This window comes from Thamnophis elegans, chromosome 2 (genome assembly GCF_009769535.1).
Source record: "Thamnophis elegans isolate rThaEle1 chromosome 2, rThaEle1.pri, whole genome shotgun sequence".
Classification (NCBI taxonomy): domain Eukaryota; kingdom Metazoa; phylum Chordata; class Lepidosauria; order Squamata; family Colubridae; genus Thamnophis; species Thamnophis elegans.
The window spans coordinates 148,385,622-148,400,391 of NC_045542.1; positions in this window are offsets into that span (position 1 = coordinate 148,385,622).

A 14,770-nucleotide genomic window follows, 5' to 3' on the forward strand; every position below is an offset into this window, starting at 1 on the left:
GTTGCTCCTGACTCTAGGGGGCGGTGCTCATCTCTGTTTCAAAACCAAAGAGCCAGTGCTGTCCGAAGGCATCTCCGTGGTCATGTGGACGGCATGATTAAATGCCGAAGGCATACGGAATGCTGTTACCTTCCCACCAAAGATGGTCCCTATTTTTTTACTTGCATTTTTACATGCTTTCGAACTGCTAGGTTGGCAGAAGCTGGGACAAATAATGGGCGCTTACTCTGTTATGCAACACTAGGGATTTGAACTGCCAAACTGCTGACCTTTCTGATTGACAAGCTCAGCGTCTTAGCCACTGAGCCGCCGTCCCTTCTATCCATCTAACCATCTATCCCTCTCCAAATACCTCCCATTATTTCATTTGGCACTAGAGACTGAGGAAGGAAATGCTGCACTTCAGCTATGTCCAATAAATTTTTGCCTTTTGCCAACTCAGGCAAAAGTTCTGTAAGTTCTGGAATAGAAATGAACCTTTCATCAAACACACATTCTCTCATCCATTTTGCCAAGCTAATACAATTTCAATTGTCATCCATCCAGGCAGGGAAAAATCCAGGCAACATGGCAGGGAGGGGCTCAACTTACCATTGAACCTTTCATTTTCTGTTGGAAATTCTCAACCTCCCACCCTTCCACAGCTGTATCTTCTTCCAGATTCTGACTCCCAGTGAAGAAACATCGGATCTTGCCAACAATGAAGGGACACCGTTTTCACTATTGAGAATGAAAACTCAAGCCGCGCAAGTAACTTTGAAGCTTTGAAGTGTTCCTCAACTGTTGGCAAAGTCTGATCTCCAGATGGCTTGATCCAAATAACGCGGGGCAAAGATGCTCACCTGCTACACAAAAGAACAAGATAGTAAATATGCAGAGAATCCAGGGAGGGTCCTTGAAGCATTTCCATTTCTTCTCCATAGTAGCACAGCAGGGCAGAGAGCAGAGGTCTTAGGTGCAGCGGTTAATTTCTGGCAAGTCTCTTGTAATATTTGCAACCCTTTTATATATAAGCGATTGCAACAGCCAATTCTTTCCTAATTTAGCAATACCTCTTCAAGAAAATAAGTGTCTAATGCATGAAACATTTGTCATATTTTATCAAAATATGCGTAGATGTGTATTAAAACAGGAAAGGACCTGAAACACACTTGTAAATCTGGATATTTTTTTTGTCATCTTCCTTCAGTTAATGGAAAAAATAGAGTTGGGGAAAAAAGAGAGAGAGAGAAATATTGTCCAGATGCATTACATTGCAGTGTAGGTTAGTCCCATGCAGTTAATTACAGAGGCAAAAATTAAGAGTGTGATTAATAACCAAGCTGGAATGAACCCAAGTTGAACTGAATTATGGGTGTTTCTGGAAATGACAAACCTGTTCCTTAAGTGTCCTATTATTATTTTTCTGTATATAGCCCCAGTCTTTATAAAAACTCACCACTACCTTATTACCTGCTACCTCAAGAATGCCTAGGATAACAAAGGACAAGGAATGAGATTCCTTCCCAGGTGCCTTTACCTCAGTCTTGGTGAGAAGGCACTGAGATGTCAATGCTGAAGAGGCAAGGTTGTACTTCTCAACCTAGAATCCCTCTGGATGGACGCAATCAATAAACCTTCCAAAGAAATAAATACGACCGACTCAACTCAACCCAACCTAGTACTTTCAAATGCATCATGATTACACCTCCAATATTCCTCAGCTGTTGATGTCATCACAGCCATGTATGGATAGGAGAACTAGGAGACAGACTTACATGCCTTCTGTAGTCCCTTACATTGTCTATATGTACATGCCCTTATATTTGAATTGTAGGGTGTAGAAGCCAGGAAACACATCGTATTTGACTGACCTGAGCCATTCTTTCTTTGTTAGGACATATTTATGTACACAATTATTTGGATCAGGTGTATTTAGTGCTGATAACCTCATTCAGGGCTGCTAATAATAGCAATAGCACTTAGCCTTATATACCGCTTCACAGTGCTTTTACAGCCTTCTCTATGCGGTTTACAGAGTCAGCGTATTGCCCCAACAATCTGGGTCCTCATTTTACCAACTTGGGAAGGATGGAAGGCTGAGTCAACTTTGAGTCGGTCAGGATCGAACTGCCGGGAGTTGGCAAAATTAGCCTGCAATACTGCATTCTAACGACTGTGCCACCAAGGCTCTTGGCACATTTATTTGTAACCATTAAATGTCAAATAAAAGACAACAACATACAAAAAAAGGAGATTGTGGACGTTTATGCAGAGTATTCCCAGAAAAACTCCAAATATCCAGGAATATTGATCAGAAGGGAATATTTGTAACTCGGGGTTGAACTGTGGAGTCCTTGATGCTCCCTGAGCTTGATTGTTTTATTGACGTTTCAGTACCAAACTAGATAGCATCATCAGTGCTGATAAGTACTGGTAATGAACCATCAACAAGAAAACAACCAAGCTGAGAGAGCACCATAATACAGGAATATCCCTGACATCATCTGAGCTCATCATCATCCCAACATAAGAAGCTCTTCTGTACCTTTTTGGTGTTTTAGAAGTCTAGCAGGAAGAAGGAGGTTCATCTTTTGTTTTTGCAGTTATTTACAATAATTCTTCTGTTTTAATTACAGGTTATCCATATATTTACATAGGAAATAGCATGCATTCTCTAGGTGTGTATTGAGCCAGTGCTTCTTAATTTAACAGACCATTGTCCATAGTCTTTGCTAAAAAAAATTGGCTTGTTTGTATAGGTTAGGCAATGAATAATTCACCCAAAAAATGTTTTAATCATCCATGTCTGGAATAATTCCACAATTCTATCAACACTAATGCAAGCATTCACACAATCTGTATTTATTTTATTTTAAAACCAAGAGAACATAACAAGCTTCCATTCTAAATAGACCTGGTGACCTGGTCCATCTCCAGCCAATCTTTTCTTCTTTCTTGGTGTTCTTATTTCTTCTTCTCTCTATCCCACTTAATGTGAAATCCTTATGGTGATGTACTGAGGAATTACTTTGGAATTGTTTTCTTATAGAACTCTCTATAAATGATATGAAACAATGAAGAGCAATCTCTTGCTTGAGCAAAAGACTAGCAGACCTCCAAGGTCCCTTCCAGCTCTTTTCTGATTGAGTGATTGATTGATTAACTTTGACTGCTTTAACATATGTGGACTTTAACTCCCAAAATTCCTCTACCAGCCTTGCTGGGTGGAAAATTCTAGGAGTTGAAGTCTACACATTGTCAGCGTTCCAAATATCATCCAGAATTAAATCAGAGTACAAGGCAGAGCTTTCCTCAAAGTTCCAATTTAATCAGAGAGACATATTGGTACACCTGTGGAAAACCCGAATCTGAAAGTTTCCAGGGTTTTCCACCCAGTTGAAAGTTCATGATCTTGCCCCACACCAACAAGTCCATCACATGGTCCAATCTTCCAATCTGCCACCCTGGCATTTCCACCCATCCACTTCCAGTCAGGTGCAGAGGTGCAGAGACAAGAATGACCTTGGGCTTCTAGAAAGGAATGTTTTATTTTGACGACAACACATTCTACTCCTTACTATTCCCCCTCTCAATTACCCCACTAATGAAACAGCATAGTAAAATAATAGAGAGTGTGGCAGGCCAAAGATCCTAAAAGGAATATGACTGCAGGCCTGACACACATCTTAATATAATCAAAGTTGAGAAACACTGAACACCATCCTGGGGTAGATAAGACATTGGCTATTGTTGGCCTCAGTCCAGTCTTTGGAATTTTTTTCTTATAGAACTCTCTATAAATGATGTGAAATAGTGAATTACTTAGCTTTGAATATATATACATGTGTTTGTGTATGTATGTGTGTTGCAATTGTGCTGATAAATAAATAAAGGGGGACTAGTATAGATCTATTTCAAGCTATTTAGCTCTCATCAGCTAGCCATACCCTTACTGGGAATCAAACCTGGGCTGTATTACATATTAGGCAGTTATATTAGTCTCCCTTTATTTATTTATCAGCACAATTGCAACACAAATGTAACAAGGCAACATAAAAAAATGACTTTCTGCCTGGATGGCTCCCAGAGTGAGCCGATAGACAGAAAAGGGAAGCAGTATGCTCCCTCCCATATTTGGGCATACCAGGGGTTGTGACACAATGCATACCTATTTCCCTGGCTTAGCTGATAAAGGAGGAGAGCCTGTGCCCTGTGCTATTGTGTCAGCCTGCACTGGTATTCAGCTGGTTCTCTCCAGTTCGGGCGAACTGGTGGTGGCAGCTGCAGGAGGCTCCTCCCACCCGCCTTGACATAATCCGCTAGCACTGCTCATGCACAGAAGGTGGTGCGCATGCACAGACAGGGCACATGCGAGCGAAGTGAGTGCACACACACTCACATTTGTGAACAGTAAAGAAGATAAGTGAATTCAGCCGCTGGACCTTGGACATCTTCTAGTCCAGCGATCCCCAAACTTTGTTGCTTGGCAAACTGGTTGTGGGGGGGAGAGTGGGGAACAGGGCTGCATGGGTGTGCACAGCTCCACTCACACAAAAGAGAACTCCTGTGACCCGGTTCCAAACAGGCCCAGTAGTGGCCCATGGCCCGGGGGTTGGGGATCCCTGTTCAAGTCCAATCTCCTGCTCAAGCAGGAGACCATATACTATTTCCAGCAAATGGCTGTCTGTATCTCTTCTTAAAAACCTTTAGCGATGTACTCCATGTTCTCCATGTTCTCAATGACTCCAGTGAAGTCATTTGGAAGTTTTTCCAGGCCAATCTGGAGATATTGCAGACTGAATATAAGTCCTTCTGCATTGTAATCACGTGCTGACCATTAGCTGAGTTCTTAAAGTTGTGGAACTTTTTCACATGTGACAATGGGAAAACATCTTACCTCTTCTTCAACAAACTCCCATATAAGCTTGCATTTATAAATTATTATTACAACATCTCCACAATGTTTAGGAAGTGTTAGATGCAGTCATCCTGTTGATGGAAATGTAATTCTAGAGCTGGAACATTCTTTGTAGATGTGTCTTATTATGAGTGTGGTTTGGGCTGAAATTCACAGATTATTAACATAAGTCTACACCAGGGGCGCTGTAGTAGAAGAGTAGATATATTACGTTTGGTTACATTTCCAGTGTCTGATTTTGATTGGGAAAAAATAACTTGTGAAGTTTTCACTCATAGAGGATGGCCAACACTGGAAGGAATATTCCACTTCTGATAGCCATCAGTGGCAGCTGATTTTGTCTTTCAACCTTTTTTAAGGAAAAAGTCAAAGAAGATGTTTGAGCTATATTGTAATTGTACGTATGTTAATGTTATGTTTATTGACAGATGTTGCAGTTATTGAATTTTACGTTTCTGCTTTTATGCTTATTTTATCTTGATTGCTGTGAGTTGCCCAGAGTCTATGACCGAAAGGCATATAAATCATGTATTGAATATAATATTGAATATAATAATAGATCAAACTTCTTGGAATGTTTGGGATAATTGTCCAAGCTTTCCTTTCCTTTCTTTCCTTTCCTTTCTTTCCTTTCCTTTCCTTTCCTTCCTTTCCTTTCTTTCTTTCCTTTCTTTCCTTTCCTTTCTTTCCTTTCCTTTCCTTTCCTTCCTCCTTTCCTTTCCTTTCTTCTTTCGTTCTATTTTGAAGTTATAACATATGGTTAACTTTGTCCAGTGTATGCATTTACCTTAACTAGTTCATATAATAATTTATATTCTAAGATAAATCCCATTGAGATAAAATCTAATTATCATTTTTTAAAAGTTAGTATTTCTTTTATTTGCTTCACGTCTGGCAAGCCCTGTTTTCCATGTAACTGCTTATTAGAGAGGGAAGTCCATGTGTCACCATATTTCAGCACTTTAGAATAAGTGGAGCATATGAGGTTATGCTGCTGTTTGTGATGGATGTGACATTTTGTGCTGATAGCCCAAAGCCACATTATATTTAAGATGTGCTTTAAAGAACAAACATCCTTTCTTCCCATCCATATTAGATCCAATGTGTGGGAAAATGCATGTTTAATTCTATCACCATGTTATAGTTCCATTGAATATCATGATTTCAAAGCTGGTATTTGCTGCAGGAACAATTTGACAACAGTCATAAACACCTGAAAGCTACAAATGGGAAGGATTAAGTCGATTTGCCTATTTGGTAGCCCCAATCAGGTCTGGTTCTGCTATAAACAGCAGATTCTGAGTATCAGAAAAAAAACCCCAGAAAATAGCACAGTTTGTTGTTAATAAATCTTTATTGCTCAACACAGAGGCAAGAATGATGAGAATTATTTGATTCAGGACACAACCTGACTTGTCCTCTTTGGAGTGTTTATATACAACAGTGTTTCTCAGCCTCGTCTCAAATTGTATAGGTGTGGAAAATTGGGATTATATAGAGTATGAGAGATATAGTCAAAATAACATTCTTTCTCAGAGAGTCAAGGTTGTCTTGCCCTGCACTTGGAGTGGTGTGACTGGGAGGTATCTCCAGTTGGGACGGCGCCTGATTGGATCATGTGATGGACATGTGGGTGCTGGGCAGGGACTTGAACTTTCATTTGGGGGGGGGACCTGGAAGCTTTCAGATTTGACTTTTTCCAGATGTGCCAATATAACATCTCTAATAAAATTGAACTTTGAGGAAAGAGTCTTCTTTCATTGGGGTGTTACGTGGAACACTGACATTAACCCAAATCTTCTTTAAAAACTTCAACCAGCTCCCCCGAACTCCGGGGTGCTGTCCAGGGTCCTGAGCCCCAACTTTGATCCAAACCCAGGTGGTACAAAGACTCAGGGAAGATTGACAAGAGGAAACTAGAAGACCTCCAAGGACGCTTCAAGCTCTGTTCTAATTGATTGATTGACTTTGGCTGCTTTAACATATGTGGACTTTAACTCCCAAAATTCCCCTACCAGCCTTGCTGGGTGGAGAATTCTGGGAGTTGAAGTCCACACATCTTAATATAATCAAAGTTAGAAACACTGAATATCACCCTGGGGTGGATAAGACATTGGCTATTGTTAGTCTCAGTCCAGATCTTGGTCAAAGAGTGCCAAAAACCTTTACAGAACATTAAAAACTAGATGATTGTGACAAAAATCAGGAATGTATTTGCTCAGCCTACACAATGCTCCAAGATGACACCTATGGACTCCCAGAATTACTGTATATGATCTTCAAAAATGAATGGTGGAAATGTAGCAAAATTACAAAATCTCAGGAGATGCTGCAATTCCTGTAGAAGATCCTGCAAGATCACGGGTGACAATGGGTGAGCTCTTGTTGTAGTGTCTTGAGAATGTATAAAAGCTGGAAGATGAGATTACCGTATATACGCGAGTATAAGCCGACCCGAATATAAGCCGAGGCACCTAATTTTACCCCAAAAAGCTGGAAAAGTTATTGACTCGAGTATAAGCCTAGGGTGGGAAATGCAGCAACTACCGGTAAATTTCAAAAATAAAAAATCAGTGTTATTTGAAACTCAAAGTTATGTTTATTCAAGGGACCCGCTTAATTAAAGTGTTCTATAATATCAGTATGACTTATAATACTGCAAGTCTGCAATATTAAAATACTTGTATAGGGGATCCCCGGGATCCCCCGAAGAGATCAAATCACAACCGGTATGCCACCTTCTTGGTATATTGTTTTTATTTTCACTGAGTTTTTAAAAATGAGCATTATTTCATCCTTTTTTTCTTTATGTTTGATTGGTATCTGCAATTTGTGTTAATTCTGTTCATACATATAATATAAATGAAAAACCCAGCTCTCTTAAAAAATATTTTAAGTTCTTTCTGGTGCTCCCTTTTAGAATTGGCCAACTAATATTTCTGTTCGCCCAACTAATGCCAGGCAGAGTTAACTGAAAAAGTAATTTTTCATGAAAGGACATTTTCCTAGGATTTTAATTGTTCTTACTGTCAGATTTCTCCTTATTTCCAGCTTGAGTCTCCTTCTGACAAGTTTCCATTGCTTCTTGTCCTGTCCTCAGGTGCTATTGCTGCCGCCGCCTCCTCCTCCTCCAACAGCACCAGCACATTTGCTGCCCAGCGCTGCGGCTGAGGTGAAGCCGCCAAAGCTCCCGCTGGCGCCCCCGCAGCGTTGGGCGGATATCCGGCAGTGCTGTTGGAGGAGGAGGAGGCGAACCAGCCTGCCATCGCCGGCCACCGCCAGCCCTGCCGCTCTTCCCACCCCCTTCCAAGCCCCACAGTCCAGCGGACGGAGCAGAAGCAGCCCCGGGGCTTCGCTGCCGCTCCCTGCATTTTCTGCATGGGGATCCCTTGGAGAGGGGATTCCAGCCTGCCATCGCCGGCCACCGCCAACCCCGCCGAGAAGAAACCTCTCTGATGCAATCCATGAGAAAAATATACAAACAACATCAATAGTATAAAGAATAATCCAAACTCCTTGGATGTTCTGGGCACCTTTTTCCCACCTGGGCCTATTCACAGATGCCACTTCGGATCCTTTCTCAGGTTCCCTGGCTCCTGTTTTAGCACACTCCCTAATCTGGTTCAGTGGTCTTCAACTCCCCCCCCCCCCCAATGAATGGGAAGACACTCCCCCCTCCATCCCCAAATCCTGAATGCCTTTGCCAACTGGAAGGAATGGTGGCTGAGAAGCAGAGTTACAGGGGTTCCTTGGGAGAAAACGGCACATTTTTGGTTCTTTTCACCTCATTTTATTCCGTCCAGAAAATGCAGGGAGCGGCAGTGAAGCCCCGGGGCTGCTTCTGCTCCGTCCGCTGGACTGTGGGGCTTGGAAGGGGTCGGGAAGAGCGGCGGGGCTGGCGGTGGCCGGCGATGGCCCCACAGTCCAGCGGACGGAGCAGAAGCAGCTCCGGGGCTCCGCTGCCGCTCCCCGCATTTTCTGCATGGGGATCCCTTGGAGAGGGGATTCCAGCCTGCCATCGCCAGCCACCGCCAGCCCCACCGCTCTTCCCGACCCCTTCCAAGCCCCACAGTCCAGCGGATGGAGCAGAAGCAGCTCCGGGGCTTCGCTGCCGCTCCCCGCATTTTCTGCACAGGGATCCCTTGGAGAGGGGATTCCAGCCTGCCATCGCCGGCCACCGCCAGCCCCACCGCTCTTCCCGACCCCTTCCAAGCCCCACAGTCCAGCGGACGGAGCAGAAGCAGCTCCGGGGCTTCGCTGCCGCTCCCCGCATTTTCTGCACGGGGATCCCTTGGAGAGGGGATTCCAGCCTACCATCGCCGGCCACCGCCAGCCCCGCCGCTCTTCCCGACCCCTTCCAAGCCCCACAGTCCAGCGGACGGAGCAGAAGCAGCCCCGGGGCTTCACTGCCGCTCCCTGCATTTTCTGGACGGAATAAAATGAGGTGAAAAGAACCAAAAATGTGCCGTTTTCTCCCAAGGAACCCCTGTAACTCTGCTTCTCAGCCACGATTCCTTCCAGTTGGCAAAGGCATTCAGGATTTGGGGATGGAGGGGGGAGTGTCTTCCCATTCATTGGGGGGGGGGAGTTGAAGACCACTGAACCAGATTAGGGAGTGTGCTAAAACAGGAGCCAGGGAACCTGAGAAAGGATCTGAAGTGGCATCTGTGAATAGGCCCAGGTGGGAAAAAGGTGCCCAGAACATCCAAGGAGTTTGGATTATTCTTTATACTATTGATGTTGTTTGTATATTTTTCTCATGGATTGCATCAGTGAGGTTTCTTCTCAGCGGGGCTGGCGGTGGCCGGCGATGGCAGGCTGGAATCCCCTCTCCAAGGGATCCCCATGCAGAAAATGCGGAGAGCGGCAGCGAAGCCCCGGGGCTGCTTCTGCTCCGTCCGCTGGACTGTGGGGCTTGGAAGGGGGTGGGAAGAGCGGCAGGGCTGGCGGTGGCCGGCGATGGCAGGCTGGTTCGCCTCCTCCTCCTCCAACAGGCAACAGCACTGCCGGATCCAGTTGTAGACTCGAGTATAAGCCGAGGCGGCTTTTTTCAGCCCAAAAAGTGGGCTGAAAAACTCGGCTTATACTCGAGTATATACGGTACATAAATCCTACAGGATTTGGTGATCTTGTACTATTTAAGTCATGTATAGGAGAGAAGGGACATGGTGGCTCAGTGACTAAGACGCTGAGCTCGTCGATCAGAAGGTCAGCAGTTCAGTGATTTGAATCCCTAGCACCGTGTAACGGGGTGAGCTCCCAGCTTCTGCTAACCTAGCAGTTCGAAAACACATTAAAAATGCAAGTAGGAACCACCTTTGGGAAGGAAACAGCGTTCCGTGCGCCTTCAGCCTTTAGTCACAGAGACATCTTTGGACAGTGCTGGCTCTTCGGCTTTGAAACGTAGATGAGCACCGCCCCCTAGAATCAGGAATGACTAGCACATATGTGCGAGGGGGACCTTTACCTTTACCTTAGGAGAGAATGTGCATATCTGAAATTATTTATTTTGTAAAATTATATCGTTGTTTAAAAAAGGAAAGCTGAACTGTTCCTAATAAAAAGAGCCAAGGTGGCGCAGTGGTTAAATGCAGCACTGCAGGCTACTGCTAGATCAGCAGGTCAGCGGTTCAAATCTCACCGGCTCAGGGTTGACTCAGCCTTCCATCCTTCCGAGGTGGGTAAAATGAGGACCCAGATTGTTGGGGGCAATATGCTGACTCTCTGTAAACCGCTTAGAGAGGCCTGAAAGGCCTATGAAGCGGTATATAAGTCTACTGCTATTGCTATTGCTATTGCTATTAATATGTTCTATTTTGTTAAACAGTTTGTCCTGAAACTACTTTAGGGTTGTTAGCATTTTATAATCTATTTTATTTACCTAGTTTATTAATTGATTAGTCCCTATGACTATATTGAAAAACAAACAAAAATAAAATAGAGAATCTAATTCCAGAGTAAATAGATAAAAGAAAATACACTAATAAAATACATATGTGATGAATAAAAAGAATCGTCACCTTTACAGGATACTGCCATCTGTTGATATAACAGAATCTTAGCTCAATTGCTATTTAATTACAAATTTAGTAGTCCTATTCACAATGTATACTTTAGAATCCGGGACAAGATTATTTGGTAATAGAAAATCTTAATATAATGAAGAATAAATGTCAGTCTATTTCTAATTACATTCTCACTATGCACAATACATTACCGTGAATATTTTCTTTGAACAGTGATGGCTAACCTTTTTGTCATTGCGTGCCAAAAGCGCATGCTTGCACCCATAATACAATGCACGTGTGACACACACACACACACGTGCTGCTCCCCCCCCCCGAGCATGCGTACGCTGCACCTGTTTTGGCCGTAGTAGGCCTCCCTACAGCATCCTGGGACCAAAAACAGGCTGTACTCCCCACACCACTGCACATGTATATGTCACCCTGCCACCCATCTACACACAACCCCTGCCCATGCATGTGTGACCCCATGCATACACATGTGATCCCCGCACATGTTCCCCACCCCCACTCATGCATGGCAGAGACCCAAAAATCAGCTGGCCGCAGGAGGCATAACCAGTGGTGGGTTCCAGATCTCAGTGCAACCGGTACGGTGCATTGGGGCCCGGCATCCACATGAATGCACGCAGCATGTGCGCATATGCGCATAGCACATACATGCATCCTTACCTCCTGCGATGCTTCGCGACACTTCCACAATGCTCCAGCTGCTCAGCAGAGCGTCACGCAGGTGACATATGCTCCATGCACATGTGCGGAAGCGCTGAAGAGCTCAAATACAGGTAAGGATGGCAGGCAGGCGGGTGTGCCCTCCTGAGTACTGTACCGGAACGGTGCCCGGTGCTCCCGGCAGGCACCTGTACACCTGTACTGGGGTGTACCACCTGCAACCCACCACTGGCCATCACGATCTTAGAAGATGAGAGAAAGAATATGATAAACCATATGCCATGTCTGCAGCAAAAACTCATATATTTTATTGGTGGAAAGCTAAATAAAGACGTAAAAGGACTCATTCTAAAATCCCATTTTATTAGCATGAAAATAACTCACAGTGTTTCCTTTCTTGAAAAAATTATATAACGCTTGAAAATCCAAGTGTCCTTAAAGCCAAAGGATTTTTTTTTTTTTTTTAGTGAAAAGAAGGACTTTCTCTAAGAAGTTGAATGTTTTTCTCTGAAGTTATTTGGGTGAAAATGTGCTGCTCTTGCATTTAGGGAGAGATAACTGTGAGTTCTAAGGATGGCTGCAGCTCAGCAAAATAATTTCTAGAGGCTTAGAGACGGCTGGGTTGCTAAGGCACCTTAAATCTTCTCAGATGGGATTTTGCTCTGGCCAGTTGATGCTTCTCTTCCTCCCCTCCCCCTTGAGTGTCTGCTTCAGTGGGTCCCCAAGAAGAAAGGGTTTATGGCTTTGGTCAGTGATGGCCACGCGGGTTGCTGGGAAACATGTGCGTGGTCAGTTCCTTGCGCATCAACTCGTTCACTTCATACTGAAGGTCTTTGGAACTGAAGAAACAGAGATTCCTGGCAACTTTTGTCCTTTTAGCTTTGGAGGAGGCCCGTCGGGTAGCACCGCTCCTGGTTGAGGAAGCTGCCTTCCCGCTGCCCTCTGCAGGCAAGCGAGCCTTCCTTTGGTGGCCCACTGGAGATGTCTTAGGCACAGGCAAACCGGAAGCCTCTCCCATCTCCTTCCTCTTATTCCCCGGCCTCACAGTTGGCGTGTTTTGGTCCCGTTTGCTTTGCCTGAGCTCTGGTTTCTTCTCCTCGGGTTGTATTATCTTGCCGGGGGTTTTCCGTCCTGGAAGCTGCTGTGCTTTCTTCTGAGGCCGAGACTTCTTCTTTCCCTTTTGGGCAGCAGGCATTTTCCTTTTCCTTCTCGCTGCCAGCTTTGGGGCTTAGGGACAAAGGTGTCTCTCCTCTTGCCACCTCTGGGAATTGGATTCGGTGAAGGACAGGTTGGCTGGCTAGCTGGAGAAATACAACTACCTTGTGACATAGCAGCTGGGGAGCTTCATAATATGCATCTATGAGGCGTCCATCCTTCCCACCCATATGCAAATACAAGGAATTGTGACATCAAACCCTTCGCTGGCCAATTGGAAAGATGCAAAGGAGTAATATGGTGGTTATTGGTGTCTCTGGTTTTGAAACGTATCCAATAAAGTAAAAAGGCAGGGTTAAAAATCTAATAAGGGAATAAATGAACTACCCTCACAATTAATTAACATCATCTTGATTAAATGTAGCACAAATGTGATGGAGGGGAAGGTGACATTGCTTGTATTTTACAGCAGGGCTAAACCAAAGCAAACTTTCACGCCATCCAGAAATTGCAGAGAGTTGCTGGAGCAGAGTCTGTGCTAGGAATGGGTTTTTCCTCTCTGTAAGACATTCTGGATACTGGTCATTGTACATAGGAAACACCTTCAGCATCTTGGTGAAGAGATGCTTCCCAGGGAAGGGACAGATAAGAGACGGCAGAGCCCACCACTCTATAAAGGATGGAGAAAGACATTCAGAAGAGGCTTTCCATAGATTCTGAGGCTGTATAGAAAACGGTTTTAATAATATGTGTCCTGCTTGAGCAGGGGGTTGGATTAGATGACCTCCATGGTCCCTTCCAACTCTGTTATTCTATAACTCCACAAGATCTAAGAGCCAGTTTGATGTAGTAGTTAAGGCACCAGGCTGGAAACTGGGAGACTATGAGTTTTAATACAGGTTAGGCATGAAGTCAGCTGGATGCCCTTGGGCCAGTCACTCTCTCTCAGCCCTAGGAGTGAGGCAATGGAAAGCCACCTCTGAAATCTCAGCAGGAAAACTACAGGGACTCATCCAGGCCTTTACAACACTGACTCAAACACAGGTGCACAGATATGAAAACGTCAGATCTGAACTATAAAAAGATTTAGGCGATCACTAGATGGCAGCAGAGACCAAAATTTCATAACCCAGGATACAGGTACTCCTTGAGTTACAACCACAATGCAGCCCAAAACGTATGTTGCTAAGTGAGATGTTTGTTAAGTGAGTTTTGCCCCATTTTACAACCTTTCTTACCACAGTTGTTAAGTGAATCAATGCGATTAAGTTAATACCAATCTGGCTTCCCCATTAACTTTGCTTGTCGTAAGATCACAGGTGATCACACAACCCCAGGAAACTGCAACCGTCCTCAACATGAACCAGTTGCCAAGCATCCGAATTTTGATCAGGTGACCATGGGGATGCTACAACAGTCGTAAGGGTGAAAAACTGTCTTAAAATACTTTTTCAGTGTTGTACCTTTGAACCGTCACTTAAATAAACTGTTCTAAGTCAAGGATTGTTTGTTTGTTTATATCACACCTTTATTGTTTTTTACAAGTTACTCAAGGCAGAGAACTTGCTCTACAGGGGGCAGCCCTTGAAGAGCATTCGGAGACTTCAGCTTGTCCAGAATGCAGCCGCGCGAGCGATCGGGGGTGCACCTCGGTTCACCCACGTAACACCTATCCTCCACGAGCTGCACTGGCTGCCTATTGGTCTTCGGATACGCTTCAAGGCGCTAGTCGTCACTTATAAAGCCCTTCATGGTATTGGACCTGGGTACTTGAGAGACCACCTGCTGCCAATTACCTCCAATAGACCGATTAGATCCCACAGATTAGGCCTCCTCCGAATTCCATCCGCCGGCCAATGCCGACTGGCTACTACCCGGAGGAGAGCCTTCTCTGTGGCTGCTCCGACCCTCTGGAACGAGCTCCCCATGGAGATTCGAACCCTCACCACCCTCCAGGCCTTCCGCAAAGCCCTTAAAACCTGGCTGTTCCGACAGGCCTGGGGCTAAAGAGCTTTTG